Source organism: Rattus norvegicus, chromosome 2 (assembly GCF_036323735.1).
Source record: "Rattus norvegicus strain BN/NHsdMcwi chromosome 2, GRCr8, whole genome shotgun sequence".
NCBI classification, from domain to species: domain Eukaryota; kingdom Metazoa; phylum Chordata; class Mammalia; order Rodentia; family Muridae; genus Rattus; species Rattus norvegicus.
The window spans coordinates 89,658,756-89,674,860 of NC_086020.1; the positions used below are offsets into that span (position 1 = coordinate 89,658,756).

Consider the following 16,105-nt stretch of genomic DNA (forward strand, 5'->3'; position numbering starts at 1 on the left):
TATTTTCAAATATTAAAAAGTGTCCTATGATTTCTCATATTCTCTGGATACATGAAAATGCTGAGATCTGTATTTTATTCTTTCCTTACTTGCCTCTTCTTGCATCTTGTGTATTTAATTGATAAAGTAGTCATCACTTGCCGTGTTGTCTATTTCTTCAAACAGTGTGTGCTTTGACCACAAAGCAGAACTCTATACTTAACATCCATCAAAGGAGTACAGTGTTGGAACTCAGGCTCAGAAAGTACTTAATGCATGCTAGGAACTGTGCTGCTCCTTGCAGAAAGTTTTGCTAGAACCTTCCATCTACCTCCAGCCTCATTTCAGTGCTCAGTCCTCTACTCTGACAATACTGAGGTAAAATTTTACCTAAGCATGTTTTACTGTTTCCCCCAGATGGAAAGTATGCAGCTGTAGCTTCACATGCAGTGTCCTCTGGCCAGATAAGAACAATCTTGATGGTTGGAACTGGAAAATATCATCCTGAGTGAGCTAACCCAATCACAGAAAGACATACATGGTATGCACTCACTGATAAGTGGCTATTAGCCCAAATGCTTGAATTACCCTAGATGCCTAGAACAAATGAAACTCAAGACGGATGATCAAAATGTGAATGCTTCACTCCTTCTCTAAAAGGGGAACAAGAATACCCTTGGCAGGGAAGAGAGAGGCAAAGATTAAAACAGAGACTGAAGGAACACCCATTCAGAGCCTGCCCCACATGTGGCCCATACATATACAGCCACCCAATTAGACAAGATGGATGAAGCAAAGAAGTGCAGACCGACAGGAGCCGGATGTAAATCGCTCCTGAGAGACACAGCCAGAATACAGCAAATACAGAGGCGAATGCCAGCAGCAAACCACTGAACTGAGAATAGGTCCTCTATTGAAGGAATCAGAGAATGAACTGGAAGAGCTTGAAGGGGCTCGAGACCCCAAAAGTACAACAATGATAAGCAACCAGAGCTTCCAGGGACTAAGCCACAACCTAAAGACTATGCATGGACTGACCCTGGACTCTGACCTCATAGGTAGCAATGAATATCCTAGTAAGAGCACCAGTGGAAGGGGAAGCCCTGGGTCCTGCTAAGACTGAACCCCCAGTGAACTAGACTGTTGGGGGGAGGACGGCAATGGGGGATGGTTGGGAGGGGAACACCCATAAGGAAGGGGAGGGGGGAGGGGGATGTTTACCCGGAAACCAAAGAATTATTATTACGTATTAAATAAATTAAAAAAATGTGTCAATCAATAAAAATATAAGAAAACTGAAAACAAAAAAAAAAGAACAATCTTGAGCATCCAGCCCAATGAGGTGTCTGGCCCAGACAGTCTTGAGTGTTTGTGGGTTTTTGTTTGTTTGTTTTAACAATTAGGAGGACCCACATACAGCAGTGAAATGTTTCTTCATAATAGCTCACTTAGATTATGTATTAAGTTCCCCTTCCATTAGAGCAGCAGAAGTGGCTGTGGTTAGCTATCAAAATTCATTTTAGTGAGAATTGGTAAAGAAAATATCTTTGTGAGCATTAATAGAAGTTAATTTGAAAGTAGAAAACAATTTATATTCTAGTAAACATTGCATTCCATAACTGTAGATGTCAAGAATGCCATCCGAATAAGTTTTTGATATTTTGTACATTTTCCTCCATTTTTGAATAGCTGCACTGACTCTTCAATAGGGTGCTAGACATCACACTGTTCTCTGTCCTCTCAGACAACAGCTGCTATCTCTACCCTACCTGTACATTTTTATATAGTTTGATATGTGTCTCATGACATTCTTTCCTGTATAGTTTTCTCAAGAATATTTAGGAATCACAGGTGATATTCCATATTAACTTGATTTTGACTATTTATTGGGACTTTTTTTTTTTTGGTTCTTTTTTTTTTCCGGAGCTGGGGACCGAACCCAGGGCCTTGCGCTTCCTAGGCAAGCACTCTACCACTGAGCTAAATCCCCAACCCCTTATTGGGACTTTTTTTTCTTATCACTAAACTTTGTTTTTTCAGCAAAGAATATCCAGAGATCAGACTGGCAACTGGCACATAGTAGAACCTGAACAAATACTTGTATATCAATTTTAATAAATTATAAATTCTATATATAATTATAAATTTTCAATAAAATCAGAAAATATGCAAATACTGTAGTGCCTTTATTAAATCAAATGCTTTCTTCATATCTATCTTCTGTTTCCTTGCATAACTAATGTTTTCTGATTTACATTAGGTTATATATATATATATATATATATATATATATATATATACTTCAGAATTTTGGAGAGAGTAGTTTAGCTTTATGGAAGCAAAGTCGTATTAAATAGACGACAATTTCTTTACAAATGCCATTAACTCCTTTCCTAGAAGCAATACCTTATAGATGGCTGACCACAGCAAATCGTTTTACTACAACAAATAAAGAAAATGCTTTCTCAATAAATAGTATATATGCATGATATGGAGAAGAAAAGAGTTAGTGATTATTAGGTACTGATATAAAACTGGTATAAGGCTGCACATGCCTGTAAGTTTAGAATTGCTTAGGAGTATGTATAAAGTGTCAGTTTCCTTTGTTTACAATAATACCTCTCCATTTTCTATCATTAATATCAACTTGAACAGTTTTTATGCAGACTACATAATTTATATAAATTTCTTCACATATGAAAAGCAATTTGTCTCACCATCATCATAGTTGTTAAAGCAATTACCTTTCATGTATTTACCTATGACTGCTAGCTCTTATCAGGTAAAATTTACAACATTGTTGTCTTTTTAGCTGCTTAGATGAAATCCATCTTTTCACTCTTCTGTAATGTTACTTTGTTAACATCATGGAATACCAACAATATACTCTTGAATCTTATGGTTGAACCTTGCGGCTTGAATGTTGGTACTGTAATTGGGCACCTCAAAAATACTTGAGAAGAAAAGACCAATGAATTTCCGGTCTTCTAAGAGTAATCAAGTAATAAATATGTGATGTGTTTGTGCGAGAGAGAGAGAGAGAGAGAGAGAGAGAGAGAGAGAGAGAGAGAGAGAGAGAGAGAGACCTTAACATGAACAGAATCTGTATCCTGGTGCCACACATGTATGTTTCAAACTTTTAGAGCAGTTCTTTGGCTTAAGAATTACTCTCCCAAGTTTGGAAACAAAGAAAGTTCCATATCAAGGAATAAGAGTAGAAACACTGTACATCTTACAGATATGTGCTGTGAGAACTTTATTGAAAAACTATACCAAGAAGAATTAAGTTTGAATAGTGGATGTGCTGTAGGTAAGTGAGGAGCTTTTCTGAAGGAAATATAGTGTATGTGCTGTAGGGCACATACATCAAGAACATAGTATTTTCTTACGGTAGCATTAAGAGTGAATGCTGTATGGTTTAGAAAGAAGAGCTGACACTGAGAAAGCACATGCAAGGCTCTAGGTTCCTCTGCATTTTATAAAACATAACTCCATCAAATACTAAGACAACCATCTGATGTATTACTTCCATTTCTGCCTTTACTGTATTTATTGTCAACCTCCTTCTTAATGTTTTAATAAAGTGTGATTCAGAGGTTAAGTATCACCAGCATTAAGATACGTGGTGTCCTGCTCCAGGTATGACTGACTGTTGTCCAGCAAGAGCAATACAACACGACTTAAAAAGTAGACATGATATTTTCAGAAGTCATGAATGAAATACGTGAGACTCCACAAAGAAAACAACCAACAAACACAAAATCAAAAAGATCATGCTCAATACAACTGTAAATTTAGGATGAATTAATATAATAATTGCAAATATATATGTTAAGAGAGAGATAGGGGCGGAGTTTTTAATGTTTGCTCCAGAGTGATTTGGTTGGAACAAGTCTCAGCTCTGATAGAATGGTTATTTTCCTCTTATATGTACTCTCCTCTATCTTTTCTACATACCACAGGTAAAACTCTAAACATGTAAAATAATTATATGTTTTAAAACATTTAAAAAAGATTTTTTTAGAATTTCCTATGAATTTCAAGACACAAGAAGTTCTAAGAATTTTACCATGACACAAGTTAAACTGAGTGATACTAAAACTTCAGACACTTCCTAAAGTAAAATTAAAGTTGAAATGATATATAATGCTATGAACCAAGATTTCTGTGCATATAGTTGGTCTGCAACTGGTGTCACTTGGAATCTGTTGATGGGAAAACTCAGTGAGAGAAATGGTGATTATTTCAAGCAACTTAGACCATGGACTCCCAGCAGGGATTTACATTTGGGAGCTTTTTCAAGTTAACACAGAACATTTCCTGTGGAAAACACATCCTTGAAAACTATTCTCCTTAAGTGTCCTGAGTTATCCATGTCTTAACTCTGCTCTACACAGTTCTCAGCTTTGAACAGCTACCCACAGCTAACCTTTACTTTATGACATTCTTATCATGAAAAGACAATGATGCTAAGAGCATATTCTCTTGCCTTTTCTCATCATCATGCTGACTGTGCCTGTGGTACCACTCTCTCCTTCTATGTCTGACAGAAAGGCTTCTTTCTTTACCAAAACGTCTCTTTCCAAGTACAACATATGTTAACTATTGACCAACTTCATTTCTGTTCAGGGTGATAATCAAATGACATTGAACAGCTGGATAAGATTCAAGAACTGAAGTTCACGAAAATACCTGTACCCTTCTACCTATTTATATTAACTTACTTGACTTTCAAAAGTATCTTGGTATATTAGACCCAGATATATTCTGATTCTTGCTAGTTTAAATATAAACAAAATATCCAATAGCTATCCCTTTAAGATCTGTTTCTTGACATTTCATTTAGAACATCATTTTATTTTCTATTTGAAAGGGAGGGAATATAAAACTACCTCAAGTTCATTCCAAGTTTTCATTTGTAATATTAGTTCAGATAGTACTAATTTTCAGAAAAATGCTTTTTTATTCATGACTGTGATTCAAGTGAAATAAGAAAACAAACCATGACTGTATTACTTTTTTTCCATTAAAAATTTTAAGTACATCAGGAAAAGGAATTCTTTTGTTTTTAGAAGGACATAATTGGATTTTGTTATGAAGAATTTCTCTACTTCCCTGTGCTCTAACATCAAAGAACTCTTTGAAATCATTAAGGTTTTGAAGTACTTAATGCTTACAAATATTAAACAAACCTAAATTGTGTCTCCATTATCATACAATTGATCTTTTTTCAGTTAATCTCATTAGTGGCAATGTTTCTTGAGCCTTTCTCTTACTCTTGCTTACATGCTCTGAATGCTTCTGATGCGATTATATTTAAGCATCACATTTTTTGTTAGCTTATATTTAATTATCCAGACTCAGATGTATCATTTTCATTGATTTGAGATATATCATTTTTCATTTATATTTGTATTAACTTATAGCTTTTGAAGAGCAGTAAAACTCCTTTGAAACCAAGTCCTTTTGATTCAACTGGATATTTAATAATATAAAAATAGTCTAAAGGAAATAATTCACGTACATGTGTAATTAATCTTAGATTTATTAAGGTATTATTAAAATATGAAATAAATTAGTTTTCTTTGCATAAATATTTACTTCCTTTCGATGTATTTTATTTTATTGGTTATTTTACTTATATACATTTCAAATTTTATCCTCCTTCCCAGTTAACCCACCCCCGATGCTCTCCCCTATCCTCCCTGTATCTATGAGTGTGCTACTCTACCCACCCACCTACCTACTCCCACCTCAGCACCCTAGCATTCCCCTATGCTGGGTCATTGAATCTTCACAAGACCAAGGGGCTCCCCTCCCATTGATGCCAGATAAGGTGTAATTTTAACAAGGGATAGTTCTGTCACACAATGAAGGTGTAAAGTAATCTTAGACTCAAAAGAAGTACCAGTCCTTATAGGGTGACAAGGATATTAAAGGGTTATTACTTGTAATCAATTAACTCATGAACATATGAAAACAATAATATCCCATGTTTCTGATGCATGTTATCAATTATTTTCCAATTTTATGACTTTCCATCCAAGCTCATATTTGAAAATATAATGCTCATGGTAATGGTATTTGGGATGGGAATTCATTGGAGGTGGTTGCATTGTAAAGGAGGTGTTATAAATTGTGTCTGTGCCCCTCTTACAAATATTTAGAGAAACTAAATGTTGGCAAGGTAAGGGCATACCAAGGTACTGTTTTCCTTGAACTAGGGAAGAAAATATCATTCAACAAGGTGCTGAGTTTTCCAGTATCTTGATCTTGGATTTACAGGAATTTATAACATATTTCTGGTGGACTAAGTCAAGTATTTTCTTGCATTTTGCTTTAACAGTCCAGACAGTCTAGAAGGGTATATAAAGGAACCCCTATTACAGTCCTTGCATCACACCTTTTCCTTTTGTGTATTGGGATAAAGGTAATGTGCTGCATTACAAATGAATTAAAAATAGAATCTGTTGTCATATTAGTTTCTGTGACTGAAATTTTTGGGTTATATTTTGATATCATAGATTTTATAAAATGAGACTTGTATGCTTTTTATCCTTCTACTAATAACGGTGTGTCAGGATATCTATTCCATCTATCCAACCACCCATTATCTGTATTCCATCTATAACCTTATTTCAAAAGACAGAGTTATTGAGTGCTATGAGCTACATAAGGGGAACATTGTGCTGGTGCACTTGCAGGATACATGCTGCTGGCTGAAGAAGATCTGCACAAGGCAATACAGATTCAGAGCAAGGATACTGAGCAGTAAAAAGCACCTAAGTGGCAGAAAGGGAGCCAACTCACATGGAGATATAAATGCTAACTTAAGTAAAGTTTTACCCAAGATTCTTATTTCCTAGAATATTATTTCGTTTCATGTCATATTTTGTTGCTGTTGTTTTGTTTATTTCGTTTTGTTTATTCCTAACTTCAAAATTCATCTGAACTTTTTTTTCTTCTAGGCTTGAACAAGATCATCATCTAATTTCCTATTTTTTTCTAGTTTTTGCCCTTTCCTGTCTACCTTCTTCATCTCTAGATTCAATGTCAACAAATTGAACTCACTATTAATAAATTATGTTTGAAGAAGAAATTGTATTTGTAATGAAAGTGAAAAAGCTTCTTTATTCTTCTAAAATAAAGTGTTTTATTTATTCATTTGTGGCGTGTGTACTTTTGTGTACATGTGGTGGTCAGAGGACAATTTGTAAGAGTTGGCTCTTTCCTTCTGTCATGTGAGTTTCAAAGATCAAATAAATTCTTTTGTTTTGATGACAGCTACTCTGCTTACTAGTCCTATACATTATTCTTGCCATTAATTTTTAAACATATAACATTTAAAATACTTAAACAAAATTTATATTATAATAGGTATTCTATGTTATATAGAAGAGGGTTACAGCATTATCAGAAAACTTGCACACATCTCTGTAAATATTTTGCTACTTTGCATGAGGAATGTGTCAGCAGACATTGATACAATAGAGTGATTTAGATCCAATTTCTTGTGGAATCTCATGAACAAGTGCATTTGACTTTCTACTTGTTGTGCATGTGCAATGGATGGGCTAATTTATGTCAGTCCTTACTGTTATGACTGAAGAAACAATTATATAGTGCTTAAAAAATGAATGATACAACTTGATTGTTGTTCACATCACAATTTATAATTTTCTATTATCATCCTTCAGGTTCACCAATATAAGCTTTATAATGTAAGCATTGGATTAAGTACACGAGATATTTTAATTTAAAACGGTTCACTGATTACTTTCAGAATTGTAATAAAATCATAATTGAGGAATATTCATATTTTGAAAGATTTTATTTTATTTTGTTAATCATAAACATCTAAGTGAGTAGGCCTTATTATCTCATTTTTAGATAATAGAATTGACAGTCAAGAGTCAAGATCACAGAGCTGGCAAGAAGCAGAGATTCTGAGCTACAGGATCAATTCATCATTCACAAAGTCATTTCCCCATGAACTGAATAATAAAAGCTGATGAAGCCAAAATCAGAAAAAAAAGAAAACACTATCAAATATTTTACTTTAATTCAAATTACATATAATATATAATATTATATATATATTATTGCAGTATATAAAAATGAGAAAAATATTTGATCTATTAGTTATTGATATGGAACATCCTCTGAAAACCACCTCTTCCATATAATGATCTTGAACATAAAAGATCTTAAAAGTTCCCATGTTATAGTTATAAGATAAAACTAATGACAGGAACTGGTGTTGACCAAGGCACATACCCTATTAAAATTGTATATTTAGACTAAAATGAATAACATTCTTCAGGAATAGGTACAATATAAGTTAGAATCATGTTGAAGAAAAATCCCGATTAAAAGAAAATAAAACAAGGTCTGAACATTTTATATACAAACATGTAGGAGAACACATCATTTGAAAACATTGCTTGGGGTATTATGACAGCCCCCTTATAGATCAAAACCTAAAAGTTCTATCCAGTTATGGAGCATATGTAATATAACAGGAGCTAGCATGCTAAAAACAACTCTAAAGATTTAGTAGTGGCACACATGCTTTGGCATAAGTGTCATCTCTCATATTGGACGAAGACTTGTTCAGTAAGAGATAATTCATGTCTAACCCAGTCAAGTAACCACTAAAGGCATAGTTCTTAGAGAATAAGCTACAACCTCTACTTTACTAAAGCCACATAGTCCCTAATGCTATTCAATATTGCTATCTGCATGCTCATAGATAATATAGTCCTGACTCCTCACCAAGGAAACTTCTGTTTGCAGCAAGTGGAGATCAATACATACAACCACAATCAGTCAAAATAGAGAGTTGTGGAACCCAGTTACAGTGGATACATTTACAGAAAAAGCCCTGCACCTAAGTCTTAGGGAACAATTCAGAAGAAGCAGCAGAAAGACTGTCCCAGAGGACATGGGAGTTGGCAATGAGATTGCGTCTCCTAGGATTGCCAGCAGATACTTCCATAAAGTTTGTGCAAGCATGAGTTGAAAAAGGACAACAAAATAGACATGCTAAAGTGGGCAGGGTAAATACCAAGAGATCTTAACCCTACACAAAGAATGAAAGACAACTAAGGAACGCTGAGAATGGGAGAAATAGTCTCCAGGAAAGAGCACACCAATTGCTTATCCAATGACAAATCCTCAGCCCTGAACAGATACATACAATTAACTTCAATAGACTTTGAAATTAACTAGGAGTACATATTCCTAAGTACAGCATGTATACATATATTTAATATGCATATATACATATATATGTTTGTGTGCATGTATATGTACATATATATTTACAGACATATTAAGCAACAACTGATAAAGAAGAGACAATGAATTTGAAAGGTATCAAGGTAGCAATGAATATCCTAGTAAGAGCACCAGTGGAAGGGGAAGCCCTGGGTCCTGCTAAGACTGAACCCCCAGTGAACTAGATTGTTGGGGGGAGGGCAGCAAGGGGGGAGAATGGGGAGGGGAACATCCATAAGGAAGGGGAGGGGGGAGGGGGATGTTTGCCCGGAAACCGGGAAAGGGAATAACACTCGAAATGTATATAAGAAATACTCAAGTTAATAAAAAAAAAAAGAAAGGTATCAAGGAAGAGTGTACAGAAGGGTGCAAGTAGAAAAAGAGGGGAGGAAATGATGTAATTATGACACTTAAAAATAGTGTCAAGATCAGTTACAAATATGTTATTCTCTACATATTTTAAAATCTTTGGCAATTTTACATATTTCTGTAGTGAATGGGACTCTTCTTTTCAACATGCCTGCTTACTACTTTAGTCCTGTTTTTCTGTGTGGCCACTGCATCTAACTAGATTCCACTGGGCAAGAATTGCTGGAAAAATAGGCAAGTTCTCAGTGGCAACAGAACTGAAGGCAACAGCACCCCTCCTTTAAGAAGCATTAACTGTAAGTGTTCCTTCAGGGAGGAGCTTCTATACTGCTTATCTAAATATTAGGTTACATTAAATACACCATAGTTTCTAATTGTAATGTTAAATTTACTCACAAATTCCATACATTTTAAATGTAAAATGTGTATTAATATAATTCATTTTGTATTTCATTTGCCTGCAAAAGTAGTCTGCATGGTTGCCTTGTCCTACAAATTCCCTTTCCATTCATATTCAGTTATAATTATCACATGATGAGCTACTTCAGCCTGCTGATTTGAATAGAATGACTGTCCAGGTATAACTTGGCATTACATAGCCTAAGGGTATTATAGGAATCCATCTCAAATTTTCATTTTGTGTGGACATCTTTTAGGGGGTGTGGCTGAGGGGTTCAGAACAACCTGAATATTCTCTGACCCCACACATGTATTTCAAAGACAACTATTTGAATAAACTCTGCATTTGCCATTACCTGCACAGCAGTATGTGAGCAGTAAATATGTAAATGCTAGTCAAGGTTCCCTTATGATTATAAAACCAGTTTTAGATATTTACTTAAATGCCCCTTTAGATAAGAATAAGAACTATAATAGGAAAAAAAGACTGAAATTTTATTTTCAAAACAATCCTTTACCTTAGTGAAAACTAAATTTAATGTTTTCTTTAAACAACATGGTGAGGGTGGTGCTTTGGAAGACCTCAAAAGAGCTTAGTTAATATTAAATGAGTCATTAGTGTACTCCCACAACATGGACAAAAATAAAACATGTGAGAAAGTGATAATTCAATTAAAATAATTTCATATTTCCAAGATCATTTGAAGTCACTTTTTGTATGAAACAAATACAGCAACAACCAAGGAGCCAGGATTTCAGCTTATAACTATGTGATCTTGACTGAATAAAAATGTATTTGTGTTGACAATTTCTTGGATTAATGTTGCATCTACTTTAGCATTATAAATACCTCATTCTCACCTGGCTGATATTAATCTAAATCTAATAAATTTCACATTCTCAAATGAAATTTAGAAATTTGTATGTGATGTCCATTTTCAATAAATTACCTTGAAATATTTTCTTTTTATTAATCATTTTATTTGTTTACATTTCAAATGATATCCCCCTTCACAATTACTCCTCCACAACCCTCCTCTTATCCCCCCTCTTTTCCCTCACCTTTGCCTCTATGAGGATGCTCCTTCACCCACTCACCCACTCCCAACTCACCACTCTAGCATCCTCCTACACTGAGGCATCAAGCCTCCACAGGACCAAGGGCCTCCCCTCCCACTGATGTCAGATAAGGCCATCCACTACTACATATGTATCTGGAGTCATGAAATATTTTCATACATTCAAATTTGTTTACTTAAATAGTATCATCTGGCTCATGGAATCATGATGAAAAGCAGAGATGATTGCTCATGTGTACAACACCAGTCCTGCAAGGGGCTCCCAGGGAAAGAAGAAGCAGGAGATTAGAAGAATCCTGCTGGGACTCCCCACCCCCTTTCCTCCTCAACACCTGTGGCAGTTGGAGTGCTGGACCTAGGACTATGAAAGCAGGAAAGTTGGCCCTGCTCTCACTTGCTGCTGTACTCAGGAGAGCAGACTCTGAACCTGGCATGGACAACAATAGATTTAGTGCTGGATGTGGGGGTGCAGAAGAACCATTCCTACCTGTTGTCTGCTGTATGATGGTGCAGAAGAGAGAGAGAGATCCTACCGTCTCTCATCCCTTGACACCTATGGCAGGCAGGAAAGCTGTGTTCTTGAGAGTGGGAGAATTCACCATGTTCCTCCAGCTACAACACCCAGGAGAACAGACCTTGTTCTTCCTTTGGAGAGTATGATAAAGCTGGCTCTAATTTCATGAGTTGCTGGTGAACTGGCTCTTAGGCCATGAGAGAGGGAGAGCCAGCATGTTCACCAACGCAGATGTCTCACAGGCCTAAATCCAGGGTTTTATATTGGTACACCCCAATATCCACCCCACTGACCTACTGCTAGAGAGCATGAAGGGGCTGTTCCTACAGGATCTCCATAACACAGAGCAATCAGAGGATATCTGAGATGAGTCCTGATGAGCCTCCAATATTGATAGAGTAGGTAGACTTAGGCCTCATACTAGACCAAGTCATTGCAATGAACATTTTCAAGCAAAGAATTGTGCACCAAAGAGTATACTGTGGGGCACACTGTGACACACTACAGCTTCTATAATGAGATGATGTTTTTTCTCTCACTATGTAGGAGAGGTTGCCAGATTAGAGGGCAGGTAGGAGGGGAGGGAGAAATGAGCGAGACTGGGGTGCATGGGGTATATGACATGAAATCCACAGAGAACCAATAAAATATTAAATCAAAATAAAAAGAATACAGATACTAATCAATGGTCCCACAAATTAATGTATTCTTTATAATCACAAGTAAGTTCTTCTGAAATACTTTTTTGTTTTGGTTTTGTGAGAATGTAAAATTACAGTCCTTAATATTAAGGGATTTTCTGATCTCTAGGACAGAGTAGTAGAGTGGAACAGAAGTCAGAATGAAGCTACAGTTGACTATAGTTGTTAGAACAGGGTGCAGACTTAGGTGTTGGCAAAAGAACAACATGGTAAGATTTAATTCATATCTAATAACTAATGTTAACAAGTTTTGATGATAATAGTTCTATTATCATGGTCCTAACAATTGCCTATTACTTTCTAAGAGAGTAATAATTAGTTGATGTGATTCTTTCATTTATCCACATAGTAACTCAATATACACTGTATCAGATACAAAAGAAAAAAGATCAAATACTGGGGAGGCTAAGCTGCCAATTTATACTACATGTGAAAATGAAGTTCTACATGTCTATAGAGAATATTTATGAAACTACTAGAAGGACACACAGACAGACAGGCAGGCAGACAGACGGATGGACAGACAAGAGTATGGCTTATCCAGTACCTCAATACTCTACAGAAGTCACAGTAATTAAAGAAGACCTTATAATCTAACAATAAATATGCCACAGGGGTTATTCCCATGCCGACCACTGACATAGCATTTGCTAAACTTTACAGGAAGCTGTCTAAACCATTTCTTTCATAGAGATTATTATAGAAATGTGAGTTAAGAGGTAGTACGCTAGCTGGTGTCTGTGCCCTGAACGAAATAATTGCAGCTGTCCAATACAGTGGAAAAGCTGAACAAAATAAACATCTAGAATGTACAAAGTCCAGACATGTAAAATGAGATTTATGAAGCATTTGTAAGACTATCAAGTCAAGATATTTTGGGCAATTTTTATTCTACTTGATGTTAATAAATGATGTAATTAAGCTTCTCTATTCTCCATTCTTCTAACTCCATTTTTCTTCTCTGCCAACTCATTCTTTACTTCTCAAATTTATATTTATACGTCAAATATTTGTGTAAATTTCCAATATCAAATTAGACAATTGCTAGAAGTGGAGTGATTTACATCTCAGCTTCTAGAGGAAAGACGTTCCATTATTAGAATCTAGTTCTGCTCTTCTGTACCTGGCCCAGTCTGCCTCATAGTTTCATACTAGTTTACATCATTGGTAACGTTCTTTCTCCTATTACGTACTCCTAGATGGTTTGAGTATCAATTTAAATAATATATTTAAAGGTCTGAGAACAGTGAAGAATAAGTATTCCCTGATGTTGCTTGAATTGAACCCATGGATCAAATCCTTAAACTATATAGAATCCATTATTTCAAAATTGTAATTTTAATTTAGTATTTCTGGAAGGATTAGAACACACAACTAGAGTCATCATGTGTTAATGAGTTTTAACTAGTGTTAGTCATACTTTTTAAAGTTATATACAAACATAAACACACAACCGTGTCATCAGAAACAAATTCTTCTTTTGCTATTTTAGTACATAATACTTCTTATTTATTTATTTATTTATTTATTTATTTATTTATTTATTTTTGCTCTGTTGCTTTGGCTAACAATTTCAGATATAAACATTTTAATACCTCCAATATTACATATTAGTGATAACAGTATATTTCTTTTATCTTGCTCCTCATCAAAGAACAATCTTTATCTTATGTTAGCAGTAACCTTGTCTTATTTTTTTAAGTCTCACATATATTCTTAGATCACCATTGCAGTTTCCCAGTCCTCCACTCCTCTCAGTTCCCGAACTCCAACCTTACCTCATCTCTATTTCCAGAGAAGGCTTCCAGGGATATCAACTGAACAGAAAAGTACATTACAGTAAGACTAGGCACATACTCTCATATCAAACCTGGGCAGGCAACCTAGTAGGCAGAAAAGAGTCCCAGAAGCAGGCAAAAAAAAATCAGAAATAACCCTGCCCTCACTACAGAACTCCTACAGAAACCTGAATCTACACAACCATAATATATGCACAGAGGAACTAGCTTGGACCCATACAGACACACTGATTGTTGCTTTAGTCTCTGTAAGCTCCTATGAGCCCTGATTAGCTGATAGTGTGGGCTATGTTCTTGTGTGTCCTACAAATCTATGGCTCCTACAATCCTTCCTTCCCTTCTTCTGTGTTGCCAGAGTTCTTCTTAATGTGTGGCTGTGGTTCTCTGCATCTACTCCTATTAGCTGTCAGATGAAGTGTCTTTGAAAATGACTGGGTTAGACTCCAGTTTATGAGTGTACCAAAATATAACTAGAAATCAATTAATTGACTTATTCTTATCACTGTTATTATTATTATTATTATTATTATTATTATTATTATTATTCATAATTGTGTTTAGTTATATCCTAGGTCTCTGGACTATCTAACCTCTGGTATGGACTTGAAAGATTTGAAAAATGCTATGGAGACAAACTTTGGAACAGAGAGGGAAGGAAAGGCCATCCAGAAACTTCCCCACCTTGGGAGCCAGCACATATACAACCATCAAACCCAGATAATATTGCTGATGTCAAGAAGTGCAAGCTAACAGGAGCCTGATATAGCTGTCTCCTGAGAGGCTCTGCCAGAGCATGACAATACAGAGGTGAATGCTCGCAGCCAACCATTGAACTGAGAATGGGGTTCCCAATATAGGAGTTAAAGAAAGGAATGAAGGAGCTGAAGGGATATGCAACTCCATAACAACAATATCAACCAACCAGAGCTCCCAGGGACTAAACCACCATCCAAAGACAGTTGTATATGTAATAGAGGATGGCCTTATGGGGCGTCAATGTCAGGAGAAGCCCTTGGTCCTGCCAAGTGTACTCGATGCCCCAGTGTAGGGGAATGTCGGGGCAGGGAGGCGGGAAGGGATGGGTTGGTGGGTGTGTGAAGGAACACGCTCATAGGAACAGGAAGATGATGGATGAGATAAGGAGTTTATAGAGGGGAAACCAGGAAAGGGGATAACATTTGAAATGGAAATAAAAAATCCATTAAAAAGTATTATATTAAAAAATGAAAAATGCTATTTTTAAATCAAATTTATTGAAAGCATTCTTTTCATTTATTAAAAGACAATTTTGTGCATGCATTTCAGTTTCAAATGAATCAAAAACATCAATATAAAACCAGGTAAACTGAACATGATAGAATAGACTGTGGAGAATAACTTCAGCCCATTGGCACAAGAAAGTACTCTCTCCATAGAACACCATTATCACAATCATTAAGATCAAAAACTAACACATGGGACCTCATGAAACCGAGAAGCTTCTGTAGGGAAATGCATACCATCTTTTGGGCCAAATAGCAACCTCTAAAATGGGAAAACATTTTTACCAATTCTACATATAACAAAGGAGTAATATACAAATCATGAAGAACTCTAGAAATTATGTATCAAGAAAACCAATAACACAATTTTAAAATATGTTTAAAAATTTAAACAGAAGTACCAGTACAGGAAACCGAAATGGCTGAGAAACTTTTTTTTTTTTTTGGTTCTTTTTTTTCGGAGCTGGGGACCGAACCCAGGGCCTTGTGCTTCCTAGGTAAGCGCTCTACCACTGAGCTAAATCCCCAGCCCCAAGCTGAGAAACTTTTAAAGATGCAATCAACATCCTTAGTCATCTGAGAAATACAAGTTGAAACTACATTGAGATTTCATTCCAAACTGTCAGATGGCTAAAATCAAAACCACAACATTATTGTGGCAAAACTGTGAATGAAGGGAATACTCATACATTGCTGGTCTTAGAGTAAACACATACACTATGGA

General features: G+C 35.7%; 1 protein-coding gene across 7 annotated transcripts in view; it reads right to left on the reverse strand.

Moving 5' to 3' along the window:
* Positions 1 to 16,105, reverse strand: part of Ralyl (RALY RNA binding protein-like) — a 791,470-nt gene that overhangs the window by 268,544 nt on the left and 506,821 nt on the right. The window lies entirely within an intron of this gene.